The sequence below is a fragment of the Prionailurus bengalensis genome, chromosome C1, assembly GCF_016509475.1.
Source record: "Prionailurus bengalensis isolate Pbe53 chromosome C1, Fcat_Pben_1.1_paternal_pri, whole genome shotgun sequence".
Lineage (NCBI taxonomy): Eukaryota > Metazoa > Chordata > Mammalia > Carnivora > Felidae > Prionailurus > Prionailurus bengalensis.
Window position 1 is genome coordinate 65476666 of NC_057345.1, and position 12925 is coordinate 65489590.

At 41.9% G+C, this 12925-nt stretch overlaps 1 protein-coding gene and 1 pseudogene across 8 annotated transcripts in view; one reads left to right on the top strand and one right to left on the bottom strand.

Moving 5' to 3' along the window:
* The first annotated feature begins 279 nt into the window (after positions 1-279).
* The window catches only part of NEXN (nexilin F-actin binding protein), a 48207-nt gene continuing 35561 nt past the window's right edge, over positions 280-12925 (top strand). For 3 of the 8 annotated variants that reach the window (XM_043575361.1, XM_043575360.1, XM_043575364.1), the window contains exon 1: positions 280-1031. The gene's annotated coding sequence lies outside the window, so the exon portion shown is untranslated. The remainder of the gene's footprint in view (positions 1032-12925) is intronic. The other 5 variants (XM_043575363.1, XM_043575362.1, XM_043575357.1 and 2 more) reach the window with 5 other exon arrangements.
* Positions 7157-7322, bottom strand: LOC122482202 (annotated as a pseudogene).

Genomic DNA, 12925 nt, shown 5'->3' on the forward strand with positions numbered 1-12925 from the left:
TTTTTCGTTCTCTCTCTTTCTTCTTTTATTATTTATTTTGTGCATGCAGTGAAAAACTGAAGATCTCCCAAACCAGAAACCCCCCTTCGTGGGTTGTCTGATGGGTTTAACTGACAGGCTGGTTGAAAAGGCGTGTGGGTGCTAACATTCTCAGGTGCCTTTAGTTTAAAAAGACCAGAGATGATTTGCCTTTAACTAGGGAAAGGTGGTCGATTATATAAGTATTATTCGCTCTTAGTTGTGTGTGTGTGTTTTAAACCTCTTCTTCTCCCTCCCCCTTCTCCTTGCACTTTTCTCTATCACCACTCTCTTTGGAGTTCAAGACGAAAGCCAAGAAAAAGACAGCCACAGCCAGACGAGGTGGTCCCCGGACTGCTGCCCTATGGTCTCAGCAACAAAGGAAAAATTGGTCAAAAGTCATGCTTTCGTTGAAGACAAGGTGGTGGCTCGGCGTGCGGGTTAGAAGCCAGGACTGCAAGAGCCGCTGAGAGAAGTGAGCCCCAGGGCCAACAGGCTGTGGGTAGTGGGGAGCCGGCTCCAGCCTGTCTGTGAATCCCATTCCAACATCACTCCTTACCCACCGGGGAGGCCGCCTCCCGTGTCCGGTCCCTGCCGGGAGGTGGAGGCCAGAACCCCGGTGAGAGGCTCGGCGACCCAGACTCGGGCGACCGGCAGGTTCTGGCGGAAAGTTGGCAGCCGCCGCCCCTCTCCACTCTCCCTCCTCGACACTCCACCCCCCTCCGGGCGCTACGGCGGAGGTGGGGGTTGGGGGAACTGGCCTGGTGTTCTGGAACAGCTGCAGCCGGCGCTGGGCCCGCCTGGAATGCGGGAACAGGCTGCGCACCAGGACTTTTATGGAAACTTGCTGCTGGAGGCGGCGGCGGCGGCGGCGGCGGCCAGAGGGCTCCCAGCGGCCGGAGCGGCGGCGGCAGCGGCCGGAGCGCCCAGACCCCTGCCCGCACCCAGGCGCAGGACGCGCACAGCCCCTCCGCGCGCGAGGAGGACACTCGCTGCTCGTCGGCTCCGGGCTGGTGAGAGCAGTCGGGGAACGTGGGGCGGGGGCGGCGGACACGGAGGTGTCGGGTCCCCCGCGGGGGCGGGGGCTGCGGGAAGACGCGCCCCGCCGCCGGGCTGAGCCGCAGCCCCCTGAGCGCGCGGGGCTGCGGCCAGCTGTGGCTGCGCGCCCGGCCCGGCCCGGCCCGAGGGAGCCGCGTCCTGCGGACTCGGCGGGGTGCCGGCCCGGGTCTGCGCCTCTGGCGGCGCGAGCCGGCCTTGGGCTCTGGCGGCGGTTTCCTCGGCCCGCTCCCCTGCTTTCAGCCCCGCCCGTGCCCTGTCGGCACGGAACTCGGGTGCTCGGGTGCCTTCCCTACTCCTGCAGGGAACGGCCCTCCGCGAGCGCAGTGGGTGCCAGTCCCCTCGCTCTCCCCTCGGGGTCCAAGCAGGCTCCAAGTTCAGTGGCGTCCCCCCCCCCCCCCCCACCACGTGCCCCCGGAGCGGTCTCCGTCGCCGCCAGCGATGCCTGCTGTTTTTAAGAGAAATCCTTTCTGGTGCGTCCCTGCGGAGGTTGGGGAGTAATATGTGATTTAACAGCCCATCAGCTACCCCCTCCCTCCAAAGTATTTTCTGGAGGCTATTTTGTCCGAGGTGGGATGTTGGGGTTGCGCAACTACAGTGGGAAGTTGGAGTGGAGTGCGTAATGTGGTCACCTCTGTAGACCTCCCTTGTCCTCTCTTTTTTGAAAACGCCACGCCGTTCCAACTGTTTGTAAACTGTGGAACGCTCTACAGTGCTAAGAATTTACTGGCATTTGTAAAGAAAATAACGAAGTTGAGAGGTTATGATTATCGCAGTGGCTTCGAGACCTTCATTTTCTATTTATTTGAGGACCATAACGCGAAACAAAGAGAGCTGGGGGGAGGGTGCGGTGGAGAGCGAGCGAGAACAAGGTAAAAATAGCATAAGGGTATGTCCTAACAAAATGTCTGTCCTTGGGAAAGAGGCAGGTAGAAAAAATGAAGTAAGCCATGAGAAATAGTTCCATGAGCAAAGCCATGGGAGCATCATTCATCAGCTAAATTTTGTTAATGAGTTTGTGTAACGGGCCCATTGGCCTGCGAGTCACAGCATAACTATGTGTTGGGTAGTACGATTAGTAAACCTGAGTATTTATGCCATCTTAGTCACACGTCATTAAGTGAACCACATTATTCCCACCGCCCCCCCCCCCCCCTTACAGGTTGGCTTACTGCCATAAGAAAACTCAAAATACACTAAGTCTTTGAAATTCTTCTGAGTTTTGAGGTGTGCCAAGGTGGAAAATGCATAATTAATCAAACTGAGGGACAGTTGTTTTTTTGAGATCTGTTTAGTATAAATGAACTTTGATTATTTAATACAACTAGTTATGATTCTTCCTCACAGCTGTTAGTCCTCTATTTTTGAAGATCTTTTATACTTTGGAATAATTTAAAGAAAAATGTGGGAAATTGTGTGTTTTATCTACAACAACTCCCTTAAGGAGCCCTAAGCAAAAACTGCAACAAAATTTTTTAAAATCCGGTTTCCCTCAAATTGGCAAAATTCGGTTTTAATGGAAGATTCACACTTCAAAATCCCTTTTCAGCTGGATGTAGTGAAGAGCCATTTTTCTTGTTCACCTTCAATGGAATCTGTGCTATTTTTGAAAATTTGATATGTAAGACTGATCATTGTCAAAATGTGTGTCATCTCGAGATGACTATATTTAGCATCAACAAAGGAATGCGTTATCTAGGCTTTTGAACAGTATTTTTCCCCTGAAATTACACTTGAAGTATTTAGGTTAGGGTTCCATTTGTGAACAGAATGAAAACTGAGTATGTATATTTGGAAGAGATTAATTGGGGATTTAGATTGCTTCCAACCCAAGTGACCTGAAATGACATACTTCTTCATTTAGGAAAAAAGGATAAAACTTACCGTTATCTTCAAAACACCCTAAAGGCAAATAAAAGTATTGTTTAAATAAAAGCACATGCCTCTAAGAAGGAAAACAATGAAGTAAATGTAGAAAAGTATGTAGTAGGTGGGCAGAGGTCTAAACATTTTTATGGGAGAGAGGATGCAGTATATTTTAGTATGTAAGGCATATACACACAAAATATCTTGGTAGCTGTTTTATAATTTAGAGGGAAAATGACCTACAGCATTCTTAACAATTTCACATAGTTTTGTTCTTACTTAATCAATTTGTGGTCTGTATCACCTGTGTAGGTTTTTCATGTTCTCTTCTGGTTTTATAATTGGAAAATTACATATTATTTATATACACTTGGAATTGTTATATTTTCTTTTTCTATTTAAGTATTCAGTGCATAGTTTGGCTGGACTTAACCATAGCGTAGACTTTCTACACTCTGTGATGAGTGGATTTTTACCCTGAAATAAAACTTACTTAACTTCTAGTAAAATTTGTGGGTTTTTTGTTCTAAACTTAATATAACCATATTTATGGTTAAAAATTATCAAGAATGGAGGGGCACCTGGGTGGCTCAGTATGTTAAGCTTCCGACTTTGGCTCAGGTCATGATCTCACCGTTGGTGGGTTCGAGCCCCACATCGGGCTTTGCTCTGACAGCACGGAGCCTGCTTTGGATTCTCTGTCTCCCCCTGTCTGTGCCCCTCTCCCACTCGTTCTCTGTCAAAAATAATGTAACGTTAAAAAATATCAGGAATGGAAAAGGGGACCTTCAAAATGTGACACATGTATTGTTAGCATTTTGATGTATTTCCTTTTTCTATCAGTAGCGTTTTTTTTTCTCCCTGCCCCTCCTTTTTTTTTTTTTTTTTTTTTTTCTTCTTGTCATCTCCTCCCTTTTGCTGTCAGATTAGAAGACAGATTGGAGCTCCCTGGGCCACGTTTTGAGGTTGGTGAAATTTGACTTCCACCTTCCTTTCTGTGCCTCTTTCTTGTCCTTTCCTCCCCTTTGACTGGGCCTCCGCCTTTCAGGCCAAACTAGGCCTCCCTTTGTCTCTCCATTTTCTTAGTGCTGCCTGTTCATTTAGATCAGGGGCCACAAATTGGCAGCCAGAAGCCACTTACAGCCACAAACAGGCTTAAAAAATAAAACCTGGATTTCCAGCCTCTCTTGAAAAATTGGAGGATGTTGGCAAAACTGGGTCCTTTCTGCACCAAAACAATACCCTGGGACAGGTAGTTGCTTCCCCCTCAGGGTACACAGGCTCCTTTTGACATTGTCTCCTCCATTCCCTGTTGTTTTACAACTAGTCCTCATTCACTTACATTAACTGTCAATTAACACTACGTAACATTGACTTCCACTACTTTTACATTGCCTGACCCTAGATGTCTGCTTGAGTATGCTTGAGTCTTCTGATCTAAGTATGAGGGCAAGTCTGAAGCTATGATATGATGGGAAGTCTGGACCTGGCATTAGGAATCCGGACTTTAAGTGTAGATATATTTTGGTTAGCAATCCTTCTCTTAATGTGATCATAGGAATGAGAAGAACAGGTTAACATTCACTGACACTAATTGCTAGGATCAATTTGAGCTGGAAGGGGCAATGTATTGATAGCTAAAATGAGTAAAAAGATTTTAAGTGGTGGGATTTCAGAAAGCATAGGGTAGGTATTTCTGGGAACTCTTAAATAATCTTAATCCCTTCCCCTCCTGGAAATGTTTAGGAGAGTTTTTTGACCCCTAGAGATTGGCCATAAAGGGGAGTTAACTACTATTCCTCTTCTGTCTTTCCATCCTCCCCTTCTTTGTAGGCAGGGCCTGGGGCTGCCCCTTCCCAGCTGTGTCCTTCATTTGAAAGGCCATTTCCACTTGCAGAGAAGGTGAGGAAGCCCATTCTCCTCCAGAGATTACCACATCCATGTGCTTTGGAAGCCAACTTCTGGTTTTTCAAGAGACCTAGTTTAATGTAAATACAGTCCATTTTACTTCGTTTTCTATTCATTCATGCATGCATTCTTACCAGCAGCCTTCTTTTGGGAGATGTTAATCATAAGTTTTATTTGGGTTGACTTTGGATTAGACAATTTTCCTGTTCTCTCTTTGTCATTCATTCACTCCTCCAAATATGAGTTGAGTTTGTACTGTGTGTCCTAGTTGTATGAGATGCTAAGGATAAAGAATAGAGTAGAGCAGGGGCACCAGGGTGGCTCAGTCGGTTGAATATCTGACTTTGGCTCAGGTCACGATCTCACGTTTGTGAGTTTAAGCCCTGTGTTGGGATCTGTGCTGACAGCTCAGAGACTGGAACCTGCTTCAGATTCTGTGTCTGTCTCTCTCTCTGCCCCTCCCCTGCTCATGCTCTGTCTGTCAAAAATAAATAAACATTAAAAAAAAAAAAAAGAATAGAGCAGCATTCTTGCTTTTAAGGGTACTCCTAGCACAGTGATTGCCCTCTGAAAACTATCAAATACATTCATATGAGTGCAAAGTATTATACTTTATTAATACAGAAGAATGTCAAGGCAGGTTGAAAATAAGATTCTTTGTCACTAGTGAGGAATTGTTTATATTGGTAGGAAGAAAAAAATCTATTTCTAACAGATAAAATAGGATCTAATTTAACATTTTTGAATTGTGACAAGGCTTATCACAGGTTTTATAGTATTTTTAAAGTATAAAGTTATCATCTTTACTAAAGAAATGTAATAAAGTTGTATTTTGTAAATGTTTTTTGAGAGAGAGAGAGAGCACGTGAGGGTGCACAAGCGAGAGGAGAACAGAGAGAGGGAGACAGAGGATCCGAAGCAGACTCTATGGTCCCAACAAGGGGCTCAAACTCATGAACCATGAGATCATGACCTGAGCCTAAGTCAGATGCTTAACCGACTGAGCCACCCAGGTGCCCCAAGTTATATTGTATTTAAGTATATATTTCTGGTGAAGTGAAAAATGATAAAATTTAGGCTCACATTTTATGAAGCTCAAAACAATGTTGTTGTTTGTTCTAAAGACTGTAAAGGGATAGGTTTTAACATTAATTGTAGTATATAGTTAAGTGTTCTAAAACCTTCTTAAAATTTGAGACAAATAATTTACTTGAGTTTAATGAAATGCAGATTGAAAGCTGTCAGTCGTGACAATTCTGTTCCTTGAGAAAGGAGATAACACATTAACACAATGTAACCATTATTATAAATGATAGCTAAGATTTAAAATTCTTTTCTTTTTTTTAAACTTTATTATTTTTTTTTAATTTTTTTTTCAACGTTTTTATTTATTTCTGGGACAGAGAGAGACAGAGCATGAACAGGGGAGGGGCAGAGAGAGAGGGAGACACAGAATCGGAAACAGGTTCCAGGCTCCGAGCCATCAGCCCAGAGCCTGACGCGGGGCTCGAACTCACGGACCGTGAGATCGTGACCTGGCTGAAGTCGGACGCTTAACCGACTGCGCCACCCAGGCGCCCCTTAAAATTCTTTTCTTAAGGAGTACCTGGGTGGCTCAGTTGGTTGAGCATCTGACTCTTGGTTTTGGCTCAGGTCATGATCTTGTGGTTCATGGGTTTGAGCCCTGGGTCAGCTTCCGCACTGACAGAGCAGAGCCTGCTTGGGATTCTCTCTCTCTTCCTCTCTCCCTGCCCCTCCCCTGCTTGTGCGCACGCGCGCTCTCTCTCTCTCTCTCTCTGAAAATAAATGAATAAACTTAAAATTATTTTCTTGATTCCTGCATTATTTGCTATGTTGAAATAATTGAATATCTAAAAAAGTCAAGGAAAATTAATTTAGAAAACATAGAGGTCAAGCATAGATCCAATGAAATTCTAGAATAGAAACATTAGCATGAATATTTTTAGATCTGATGTACTTAATATTATATTCTACTATGAGATTTACATATTGTCTCACAGCTTGAGCTTCATACCTTAATACTCAACCTGGAAATTATTTTATAACAGCTCCAAATTATACTCTATTCTTGAAACACATTTTATCAGGCTATTAAGTCATTTTCAAAAGTGTCTTAAAGCCTGTCTCACTAATTGCTGTACCTGTTGATACCAATATTAGTATTACCCATCCAGCATATTATGTATATAAATATATATGTGTATATATTTATATATACACATATATTTCACATACTTTAAAATTAGATAAAAATGGAGAATGATAAAATAAGTAATGGAGTAACAGTCAAGAAACCTGCAGCTGAACATTTGCAACCTCAGATAAGTCACTGAGTCTCTGTGCCTCTTTTTCTGTATGATAAGTGAAGGGACTGGACTAAACGATCTTTCAATTAGCAATAATTGTGCTTCGGATAACCCTCATTGGCTACGATCCTGCCACTGCACAAAGCTGATCTTTAAAGTCTTTGTATAATGAGCTCTAAAAATCCTGATTCTTTTTTTTTTTTAATACTTATTTTTTTATTTTGAGAGAGAGAGCATGCACACAGGAGTGATTGCAGGGGGGAGAGGGGAGAGAGAGAGAGAGAGAGAGAAAGAGAGAAAGAGAGAATGAATATCCCAAGCAGGCTCCGTCCACGCTGTCAACAAGGGGCTCGATCACACTCACTGTGAGATCATGGCCTGAGCCAAAATCCAGATTCAGATGCTTAACCCACTGAGCCACCCAGGATTAAAATCCATGTCATTCTGACAGGTAGTAAAACCTATTTAAAACTGAGCTCATTTTCTGACTCCTTAAATGTATTTTCAGATTTAATCTCAATTAATGGTAACTCTGTCTACTCATTTGCTCAAACTAGAAACTTCAAGCTAATTCTTCACAGTATTCCTTGCCTCTCCTCTCCTCTCCCTCTCCAAATCTAAGTGGCCAAAGCTCTTGCAGTAGTGGCCCCACTACAAGGTAAGTTCCCTGGAAGCAGGGACTTTGTCTTTTGGTTCACTTTCATCTCTCACAGCCTAGGACAGTGCCTGGCATATAGTAGGAGCTTAATGAACACGTATTAAATAAGGGCATGAATGGGTCACTATGTCCTGTCAGTTCCACTGCTAAAATGTCTGTTCCAGTTTTTGATTTGTAATGCCACTGTCTTAATTCAGGTGTTCTCTTGCCGGGATCACTGTATTTGTCCTCTTCCGTGTACCTCAATTTTCTGCATGGCTGTCAGAGTGCTTTTTCTTTCTAGACTATGTATCCAATTCACATTCTTGCTTTAAAACAATCCCTGTCTAGATCCTCATTGCCTATAGGATCAAGTCTAAACTTTCTTAATATGACATTTAGGAATGTTCCCAGTCTGTGCCCCGCCTGTTGTTCTAGTTTCACCATATATTTGCTGGGTAACTTATAGTTCCCCAAATTTGCAACAGGTCGTCAGGCAATTGGTGTTTTTGTTCTTGTTGCTTCTTTTGTCTGAATGTGTGAAATCCTATTTATCTTCTCCTATTTCTCTTTCAAGGTCTAAATCAAATGTCACTATCTCTGTGTAATGTTCCTTAGTCCCAAGCCCCTCCTTTATCCCACCATTGTCTTTTCCACAACTTTTCCATGTTTCTACAGCTCTGTGTATATACTGCTATTATAGCACTTAATATGTTGTGCATTAACTAGTTGCGGTCCCATCTATTTCTTCCAACAAAGCTATTTGATTTCAAAGGCTGTTTCATACAGCCTTTGCCAGGCATAGTGTCTAGTATCCCATTGCCAGGCATAATGTCTACTACAAAGTACGTTCTCCTTCTCACAAAAATACTGTATCGTTAATACAGACCATATATGTCAAATTCGGAGAAAAATGCAACCTTTTTGATAAATCCTATCATAATATGCTATAGGCTATGGTAGTATTGTGATACTCTCTCTGAAACCTATGATGAATATTTAGCTGTCTTAATTTAACATGAATGATTAATATGCTAGACTGGCATCATTAAATCCCTTAATCATCCCAGCCTTCTTTATTATGACCAAGCTCTTGTTGATGAGCTACATGTTTAACCTTGTCCTTTAGTGTTTTCTCTCTACTCATTCTTGATAACAATTCATCTGGCTTGCCTGAGATCTTTAACACAACAGTGCAGCGAGGCTGAATCGTTGTGTTGCTGCTGCCCCCTTAAGGTGGCCAAAGACACTGCATTGCCTGAGCAAGCGGAAGAAAAGTCACTTAATAGATTAGATTAGGAAAAGACTGAGATTCCCCAAATCCTTTGGTATTCAGGTTACTGAGTATAGGAATTAAGTTATTAAAACAACTTCATTTAGCATTCTAAAACAGTGAGGGGGTACTCAGTCCAACTACTCCCTTTGTAGAAAGAACTAACGTGAGTTGATAGAACATTCTTTCCTGTAATTCAGCAAATCTCAGAATGTGGTTTTAGAATTCCTGGGAATATCCAACACCCTTTAGGGGCCCATAAAGTTCTTCCTTTTTCAATTATGCATCTGTATGAGGCCATATCTTTATTTTTATTTTTTGAGGCCATATCTTTAATACTTCAATCAAAACAACATGTCACAATAGTTCAAATGCAGAAGAAGGTATGAGAATGTACCTTTTATTAAGCCAGAATTAGAGGTGTGCAAAAAATGTAAAACAATGCCACTCTTACTATTTTTATTCTGAAAAATAGTTACTGTCATAAAATGTGTGTGTTGATATGTAATGGGTTTATTATTTGAAAGGACTCTCTTGGGAAGACTTTGAAGTAACCAGTCCAAAAAAATTGTAAGTTCTTATTTGATGACATTATTAATAAAATTAAGTTACATATATAAATAAAATGTAAGGATTTTTTTAATGTTTATTTTTGAGAGACAGAGCATGAGCAAGAGAGGGGCAGAACGAGAGGGAGACACAGAATCTGAAGCAGGCTCCCAGCTCTGAGCTGTCAGCACAGAGCCCAATATGGGGTTCTGACCTCAACACGAGATTGTGAACTGAGTGGACATCAGATGCTTACCCTCTTAACTGACTGAGCCACCCAGGTGCCCCAAATATAAGGATTTTTTTTTTTAAGCTACAGTACATCGCAGGAAAGACCTGGAGCCTCTACACTGAACAAAGGATGAGAGTAGAGGGTTTTAATTTTCAATATTTTAAATATCTATAGATAAAATCCATACAGAAGCTCTCTAAGGCTTCTCAATAATAGATCCAGACATTAGTCCTAAACTCAAAAAGTTCTAAAACCACTCCTCTAATTTATAGCCTGTCTTCTACTGGAGGCATTTTTCTTTAACATCAGAAAACTTATTTTTATATGCATTCCCACACTTTCAGATGTTATTTATTTATTTATTTATTTATTTATTTATTTATTTATTTATTTAACGTTTATTTATTTTTGAGACAGAGAGAGACAGAGCATGAATGGGGGAGGGTCAGAGAGAGAGGGAGACACAGAATCTGAAACAGGCTCCAGGCTCTGAGCTGTCAGCACAGAGCCGGATGCGGGGCTCGAACTCACGGACCGCGAGATCGTGACCTGAGCCGAAGTCGACGCTTAACCGACTGAGCCACCCAGGCGCCCCTCAGATGTTATTTAAATGAATCATTTTCTAACTAAAATTGTTAGCCTTGTTATATCGGTAATTAGCTTTCATCCCATCTACACTGTGAGCTCCATAAAAAGATAGATTTTATTCATCTTTGTATATGTAGTGCCTTACACTGCATCTAGCACATTGCAGAAAGATGTTCAATAACTTTTTAAACAAAAAATATTTTAATGTTTATTTATTATTGAGAAAGAGACAGAGCATGAGCATAGGAGGGGCAGAGAGAGGGGGAGACACAGAATCCGAAGCAGGCTCCAGGGTCCAAGCTGTCAGCACAGAGCCCGGCACAGGGCTCGAACTCATAAACCATGAGATCATGACCTGAGCCGGGGCCAGAAGCTTAACCGACTGAGCCACGCAGGCACCCCAGAAAGATGTTCAATAACTTTCTTGAGCGAATGAATATTCATTTCAGCTAATTCCATCTTTTCCCATTTATTTGTAATTCTATCACACTCATAACCTCTAAATCTAGGAAATAACACGTGTAAACCACCTACTGTGTGGCCCCATAATAGGGATTCAGTTGTTAGTTTCGGCTCTTCTCCTTCATTCAGTGTAGAGACTCCAAGTCTTTCCTGCGATGTATTGTAGCTTTAAAAAAATCCTTACATTTTATTTGTATATGTAACTTAATTTTATTAATGATTTATTTAATCAACTGAGAATGTACTGATTTTCTTTAAGTAGTTACTTTAAAGTCTTCCCGAGAGAGAATAAAAGGCAAGTGTTATTCTGGGCCTAATTCTGAGGGAACAGGAGGATGTACTCTGTGGTGCCTAGGATGTAGTGATTTCAGCTGAAGTAGGGTTTAAAACATCAGAAAAGTGTCATCACTTATGTGTCATGCTGCACTGGTGTAACAAATAAACAGATTTTGTATTGCTGAGGACAATGGAAAAAGCAGGTGATTTTTGAAGCTTTTTGATGGTTATATAAGAGTACATTAGTCTAATTTTGCAGATGTCTGCAATGTTTTATAATAAAAAGTTAAAGTAGATTAGACTGATATTTCTTAGATGTGTGTGTGTGTGGGGGGGGTTGTTTAACAATATAAAAAATTTAAAAGTTTAAATGCCAGATACACCTAGAAACCTAAGCACATTTAGAGGTGTCAGAGACTGAAGGAGAGCAAACATCCATGCTTAGTTAGGGCTTAGCGGAGAAAATCACCATTTCTATTATGATTAGTTTGGGAAAGTACTTCATTGGTTAAAAAAAAAAATGTGGCTTAAGAATTGTCTTGGAAGGGAGCGCCTGGGTGGCTCAGTCAGTTGAGTGTCAGACTCTTGATTTCTGCTTGGGTCATGATCCTGGGGTTGTGGGATTGAACCCTGTGTCGGGCTCCATGCTGAATGTGGAGCCTGCTTGGAATTCTCTCTCTCCCTCTGCCCCTCTCCCCTGCTCTCTTACTCTCAAAAAAAAAAAAAAAAAAAATCTTGGAAGGGGGTGCCTGGCACCTGACTGTCGGGAGGAGCGTGTGACTCTTGATCTCAGGGTTGTGAGTTTGAGCCCCGCGTTGGGTATAGAAATTTTATCTTGGAGGTGGAAATAGGCTATTGACTAAATTTGTTAGGTGGGAGGTTGAAGGAATGGGAAAAGATAAGGGAAACCAGGTCTGAGGAAGCCTGCAGAAGACCTACAGACCCAGATGAGAATTTTAATTCTGATCTGTGATGCACTATGCAGGTAATGTTCTCAGAGCTGGAGTGACGGACCAGAGTTAAGGAGCACAGAGGGGCAGGGGATGCAGTAGTTGAGGAGGCAGCCTGGTGAGCCTGATGGAAACCCAAAGAATGGCAAACTGTTACCCTATTATAAATCAAAGGAATCATGGCTAGAAGTTACTACAGAACATTTTAAACCTCATTTTACTAATAATGTATACTTAAAATCATTATTCTGATAATATGTATCAGTTAAGAACTTTAAAGAAACCACATTAAAAGAGCTTCCCTGTAGAAACTGAGGTAACTTTATGTACTCACCACACTTGAATTCTAGTACCTCTTGAAAAAATTTGATAATTCAAAAATGTTTATCAGGTTTCTGAGGAAGGGAAAACTGTTAAAGTGAGTACTTTGAATTTTGTAGGGTTTTTTTTTATTTATCCATTTTGAAAGAGAGAGAGTAGGTGAGGGGCAGAGAGAGAGAGAATCCCAAGCAGGCCCTGTGTCACCAGCACAGAGCCCGACAGGGGGGCTCAAACCCACCAACTGAGATCATGACCTGAGTTAAAGAGTTGAATGCCCAATTGATGGAACCACCCAGGCACCCCTCATTTTGTAGGCTTATTAAAATGACTGATACATGTGAATACTAAATATATGAATACTTTTAGCTACATAATTATATGTAGTTAAAGGAAGGCCTGGGGTCTCTGCTCTAAATAAAACTGCAAATTCCACATGAGTTTTTTAAAAATATTTTTTATTTT